Genomic DNA, 6,925 nt, shown 5'->3' on the forward strand with positions numbered 1-6,925 from the left:
CTGGTCTTGAACTCCTGACCTCATGATCCACCCACTTCGGCCTCCCAAAGTTCTGGGACTACAGGCATGAGCCATCGCGCCTGGCCCATATTCCCTTTATATCCTTACTCTATAAACTTTTTCTATTTATTTATTTTTATTTTATAAATGTTTTGTTACAAAGACACAGACACACACATTAGCCTAGGCCTGCACTGGGTCAGAATCATGAATATGACTGCCTTCTACCTCCAAGCCTCATCCTACTGGAAGCTCTTCATGGGCGGTAACGTGAATGGAGCTCGTGTCTCCTATGATAACAGTGTTTTCCTCTGGAATACCTGCTGAAGGACCTACCTGAGGCTGTTTCACAGTTAACTTAAAAAAAAAATACAAGAAGTGCACTCTAAAATAATGGTAAAAGGTGTTGTATAGAAATACTACACAATAGGAATTTTTTGACTCTATTGTAATTTTGTAGGACCACTGTTGTGTACGAGGTCTATCAATGACCAAGGTGTTCCTCTGTGGCACGTGACTGCATGTGACTTTTAAAAGCAGCAAAGCAAGGCTTTGAAATAACTTCAAGCATCAAAAATGAAAGAAGGAAACATTTAAAATTCTAGCCTGTTTTACAGTGTTCTAAGCCAGTGTTTTCAACATCGATTATCAGATTAGTTCTCACAGCAGCCCCCAGACTTAGGTATGGACTTGAACTTTGTACCCCACTTACAAATGAGGAGGCAGAGGCGAGGGAAGTGAAGAGACTGTTTCTACCTGGGAGTGGAGGGGGCCAGCAAGGGACCAGGCTTCTGGCTGTGGTGACGGGGCTGCTGCCATCAACATGCCTACCCCTTAAAGCACAATGTCAAGACTAACCAACGATGGGGCAGGGCGAATTGTTGGGCAGCCTGAGACCTGTATGTGAGTGGGACAGACAGCAGAGGGGGTGCCTGGGGTTCCTGACCCCCCTTCCTCTGGCTAAAGCAGAGAAAGGGCTAGACACAGGCAGCATCCACAGAGAGGCTACCTGGTGCCTGGACTTGCTCCTGTGGCTTTTTCTTTTTTTGAGACGGAGTTTCACTCTTATTGCCCAGACTGGAGAGAAATGGTGCCATCTTGGCTCCACAGGGTCAGAGAGCCTGTCAAAGGTCCTTGGTATTTCAGGCTGCCTTCACTCCCCCTTCTCACTCATTCTGCCCCTTTTTGGAAGCTCAGATCTCCCCAAGAAAGGAATGCAGGCCTGGGGACTCTGGGTTAAGAAGGCTCAGACGGAAGGCCCAAGCTGTCTCAGGAATTCACACAGAGGCTGGCAGGAGGGAAAAGACAGGCCACTTGGGCTCACAAGGTTGAGGGTCCAGGTATCAGGAAAGGGGAGGGAGCATGCGGCTTTGAACACACGCTTGAGTGGTACCTCAGCATCTCACCCTGCCCAGGTAGCACCATTTTGCAGTATCGCCTCCAGTCTCTCTGGATAAGGTCTGCATTGCCTGAGCCCCTTGTCAGAGCACCTCCAATGTATGGGCAGTGGCTATGTCATCAGCGCCCTGAAGGATAAGATGTGGCCCTGTGGTGAGTGTGGGAAGACAGCCCTAGCAAGAAGCGAAGAAGGCACAGGCCTTCCCTACACTTGGGTGTCTCACAGGGTCCGTTTGGCTGAAGTGTGAATGAGGAGTGAGTGTTGCAGGGAAGAAACCTCCCCTGCATGCCTGGCAGTGCAGGGTAACGGACAGAGCTCTTGAGGGTGAGATGCACCAGGATCCCTTGCATCATGGGGAACTTATTTAAAAATGCAGATTATGGGCTGTCCTCTGAGATTCTGGTTCAGTCGTCTGGGACGGGGCCTAAGCATCAGTGTTTAAACATGTTCTCCGGATGATGCTGATGCACGTGGTCTCTGGACCACTCTTGCGGATCCCTTGACTAAAAGGTTAGCCTGACTTGCCCACAGCCAGATAGAACTACACAGGCTCCAGAATATGTCCTGGTACCGACACCGTCTCATCTCTGGTCTAGAAGCCCAGTTGAGGCGCCCATATAATCCACACCAAACAGGCATCTCCTCATTCTCCCAGATGCTACTGAGATGTCTCCCTGGGAGACATGGCCAGGCGTCGTCATGGCCTGCAGGGAGCAGTTGTCGAAGAATCGGGTCAGGTGGGGGTTGGCTGGCATTACCTGTGTGTCTGTGGTGGTCATGGCCACGGTAGTCCTTGCCATCACCCTGCGGCGGCCAGGCTGTGAGTTGGAGGCCTGCAGCCCCGAGGCCGACATGCTGGATTACCTGCTGGGCCTGGGTCAGATCAGCCGCCGAGATGCCCTGGAGGTCACCTGGTACCATGCAGCCAACAGCAAGGAAGCCACAACAGCTGCCCCGAACAGCAGCATCACTGTCCTGGGAATTTCTGCACGTTCCCATGGGAAGGAGGATTTTATATATTCTCAGTGTTCAGTTTTGGGGGCCAAAGTACACATAAGTGCTTCTCACCCTAGGTTACCTGGAACTCCAGTGCTCCACGGTGCTATAAGCAAGTCCTTGAACTATTCCAAAAACTCTTCATTTTTTTATTTTTGAGATGAACTCTCACTCTATCGCCCAGGCTGAAGTGCAGTGGTGTGATCTGGGCTCACTGCCACCTCCACCTCCCAGGTTCAAGCAATTACTCCTGCCTCAGCCTCCTGAGTAGCTGGGACTACAGGTGTGCACCACCATGCCCGGCTAATTTTTGCATTTTTTAGTACAGACGGGGTTTCGTCACGTTAGCCAGGCTGGTCTTGAACTCCTAATCTCAAGTGATCCACCTGCTTTGGCCTCCCAAAGTGTTGGTATATCAGGTGTGAGCCACTGTGTCTGGCCCCTCCAAAACTCTTAACTATAGTACAACTGTAGGGCTAATGTTTACATTGCTTTTGGTGCAAAATACATCCATTTAATATGCTGCCCTTGGGCTGAATCCACTGCAGTGAATATGTATTGAGTCCTCACTGTGGGTTAGGTAAGGCTGGTCTGAAGTTTACATGTTTTCATGTCACTGATTCATTCTCATATGGGTAAATAAGTTATTAATTAATGCACTCAAGCAGGCAACGTTGGCCGAAAGAAAGATTCCACAAAGGGAACAAAATAATGACACTTAAAACGTTTGACTGGTGGAGAGTTAGGTGCTGCTGGGACCTCCTGCTTCCCACGGGATCCCAGCCGCAGGGAGCCTCGGGGACCCTGGGTCGTGCGGAGTGGGGGCATTCTTCAGAGAGCATCGTCGTGGTCTGCAGGGAGCAGTTGTCGAAGAATCGGGTCAGGTGGGGGTTTGCTGGCATTACCTGTGTTTCTGTGGTGGTCATGGCTGCCATAGTCCTTGCCATCACCCTGCGGTGGCCAGGCTGTGAGCTGGAGGCCTGCAGCCCCGAGGCCGACATGCTGGATTACCTGGTGGGCCTGGGTCAGATCAGCCGCCGAGGTGCCCTGGAGGTCACCTGGTACCACGCAGCCAACAGCAAGGAAGCCACGACAGCTGCCCCGAACAGCAGCATCACCGTCCTGGAGGCTGACGTCAATGTCGAAGGGCTCGGCACAGCCGACGAGACAGGAGTTCCCATCATAGCACACCCCCTGGCTATCCGTAGCTTCAACACACTGGAGCAGTGGCTGGATGGTATGCCAGGCTCTTCCCGGAAGGGCATCAAACTGGACTTCAAGAACATCAAGGCGGTGGGCCCCTCCCTGGACCTCCTGCGGCAGCTGACAGAAGGGGGCAAAGTCTGGCGGCCCATGCGGATCAACACTGACATCTTAAAGGGCTCTGACATGCCCACCTCAACTGAGGTCAGTGCCACAGAGTTCCTGGCCCTCATCCAGGAGAAGTATCCCAAGGCCACCCTGTCTCCAGGCTGGACCACCATCTACGTGCCCATGTTCCCAAACAGGACGTACACCCGAGCGATGGTGGAGAAGATGCACGAGCTGGTAGGAGTGGTGCCCCAGAGAGTCACCTGCCCTGTGCTGTCTTCCACGGTGCGAGCCACCTGGCCCCACTCCAGCTGGCTGCTGAGCCAATCTGAGAGGTACAGCCTGATGCTGTGGCAGGTCGCCTCGGACCCCATGTCGGCAGAGGATCTGCTCTACCTCTAGGACAACACTGCCATCCATCAAGTCTACTATGACATCTTTGAGCCTTTCCTGTTGCAGTTCAAGCAGCTGGCCTCTACTTGGCAAGCTTAGAGAGGATGGCTGTACAGCTGTGGCCTACAGCAGGTATTCCTGAATGGCAGCCCCCTCACCTGGGCGATTTGGGGCCCCACAGTGAATGCCACACGGAAGCAAACGTAACACGGGAGGCAGCCTGATCCCTCTTCTCCAGCGGTTCGGGGGTGATGGTCTTGATGCTGCCCCCGGGGTACAGCAACAGTCACCCTCCCAGACACAGAAGGCACGATCCTGCGGAACACTGGCTCAAGGGAACTGTGGCTGAGAACCCCGTGCCCGCTGTTTGTGCTCCAAGTGGCAGCATCCTGAGGTTGGAGTCCTGCCTGCAGCAGCTGGCCACACATCCCGGACACTGGGGCGTCCATTTGCAAATAGTGGAGCCTGCAGCCCTGCGGCCGTCCCTGGCCTTGCTGGCCTGCCTCTCCAACCTTGGCCTCTTGCATCAGCCTGTGTGGATGGGGGCCAAAATCTCCCACAGGAGTTTTCAGTCCCTGGTCACATGGCTGGCAGAGAACTGCTTACAGCTGTGGCTGAGGTCTTCCCCTGCGTGACTCTGGCACCAGGCTGGCCTGAGGAGGCGCTGGGCAGTGGCTACAAGGAACAGCTGTTCACAGATATGCTAGAGCTGTGCCAGGGGCTCTGGCAACCTGTGCCCTTCTAGATGCAGGCCAGGCCACCGGGCCACAGCACGGCTGGAGCTGTAGCCAGGCTGCTGGCATCCTCCCCCTGGGCCACTGTCACAGTGGAGCGCAGCCCAGCTAGGGGCGACTATGCCTCTGAGAGGACAGTGCTGCTGGGAGCCAGGGCTGTGGACAGGACCCGAATCTACTACAGGTTGCCCCAGCGGTACCACAAGGACTTGCTGGCAGATGTTGGCAAAAATGGAGCACCGAGGGGTGGTGGCCAGTGGACCCAGGGTGGAGGCTGCCCGCGGGGAGGCAAGAAGAAATAAAGGCCTTTGCCTTTCTCCAGGCAAAACAAAACAAAACAAAACAAACAGAAAAGGAAAGGTTAGAAACCCTGGTCTGGATATCTAGCTTATTGTGTGTGGTCAATAGAAGCTTTTTAATAAATGAAAAATGTTTTACTCACCCCTGTCACTCCTTTGCTAGAAAAGACAACTTGGAGCTTCCAAGAGAACAGTCTGTCCCCTGGCTATGTTTCAGAAACGCTCATTCTGCTCAGTCCAGCTGCAGGGAAAAGGATTGTTTCTAGAAGAAAGAGCCTACTTTACACAGCTGTATCCAGGGAAGGCTGAGGGTTGCTCCCCATGGCCCTCTGGTTCTCCCCCTGACTGTTTATGATCAGGCCCATGTGCAGCTTCTGGGATCCCTAACGATGCCTGATACATGGGGAGCTTAAGTGGCTACATTTCAGGCTTCAGACATTAGCAGAGGACTCTCGCGCTGTCTGAAGACGAGCAGTTGATGTATTCCGTGTGCTGGAGTCTGCCAGCCCATTCGAATTTAATGAAGCACATTCTTTCCTGACAGCCTTCTGGTGCTCCGGAGCAGGATGCTTTTGGCTTTTGGCTGCAATTGGAACTCATTCTTTCTCCCTTTTTTCCGGAAGCTCTCAGCGTCTCCTCTGCCTTCAGAGAACCCGTGGTGGTGTGCATCAGGGTCACTCCTGGAGATTCTGAGACAGCCGTCTTCCTTTCAGTCGTCCTCCATAGGTGACTCTGAATTGCTCTGAGGCCTAAGAACTGCTGACCTCTGTAGGTTAATGAACCTCAAGCCAATGCCTCCACTCTGGACCTCCCGAGCTTCAGACATTTGCACCTTTCTGTCTTTCGGGCAGCTCCACCTGGAATGTCTAAGAGGCACCTCAAGCTCCAAGTAGACGTCCTATAAGTTTTGGAGTCCCTCACCTGCTGTATTCAATTCATTCTATTTATTCCTTCTTCCAAAATGTCTCTCAATTCTCTCACCTCCTAAGGAAAATTCTGCCTTTCGTAAACAAGGTCTAGTCGCTGGATGGAGAAGCTGTTTCTCTGATTCACCCGATTTCCCTTTTTCTTGAGAATTTCTCCCTAACCATTGCTCCCATCTCGTAAATAACTCATAATAACTTGGGTAGGGGCCTGTGACTTCCCCTGCACACATGCATGCTTCTTCCTTTAGTTTCCTCTAGCACAGCTGAGATGAGGCTGGAAAACCTGACTGGATTTGTCCCACTGGAGACTCAGTGATAAGAGAAGGGAGATCAGCACAGGGCGTACTGTGACACAGGATACCTGGCATTCCCCTGCTTTCCCTTCGAAGCCTGAAGGGCCTGCCTCACCGGAGCTCCCCCTGGCATCCCTATGGTGGGTACTGTCTTGGCACTTGCCAAGTTGAGTGTGTGCCCAGAACAGGTCTTCACCCAGAACAGCTGGAGCAAGGTCCTCTCCCTGCTTCCCTGCTTCATTTCTGCTTCTTGTCAGAGCATCCATCTGGTTCTCAAACGGCTGGTGTTGGATATAACCACCCCCTTCAGAGGAGACCATGCCTATTCCAGGGCCAGGGCTGCATAAGGTTCAGCATTGCAACCAAACCAAAATATGACGTAGTGACCCCAATTGTAATGATGAACTCACATTACAGCCCCTGGCCATGCCATTGCCGCTGCCTTAGTTCCAGGCTTCAGTAGCTCTTGCCAACCGGTAGCAGAAGGCTCCCCTCCCGTCGTTGACCACAGCCAGTCTTCCCACAGTAGCTGGACCCACAATCCTAAAACTACAGAATATCACCGGTTAGCAGT

At 52.8% G+C, this 6,925-nt stretch overlaps 1 pseudogene; it reads left to right on the forward strand.

Moving 5' to 3' along the window:
* Positions 1-2,098: 2,098 nt before the first annotated feature.
* LOC105545920 lies at positions 2,099-5,135 on the forward strand (annotated as a pseudogene).
* The last annotated feature ends 1,790 nt before the right edge of the window (positions 5,136-6,925 follow it).

The sequence above is a fragment of the Mandrillus leucophaeus genome, unplaced genomic scaffold, assembly GCF_000951045.1.
Source record: "Mandrillus leucophaeus isolate KB7577 unplaced genomic scaffold, Mleu.le_1.0 Scaffold342, whole genome shotgun sequence".
Lineage (NCBI taxonomy): Eukaryota > Metazoa > Chordata > Mammalia > Primates > Cercopithecidae > Mandrillus > Mandrillus leucophaeus.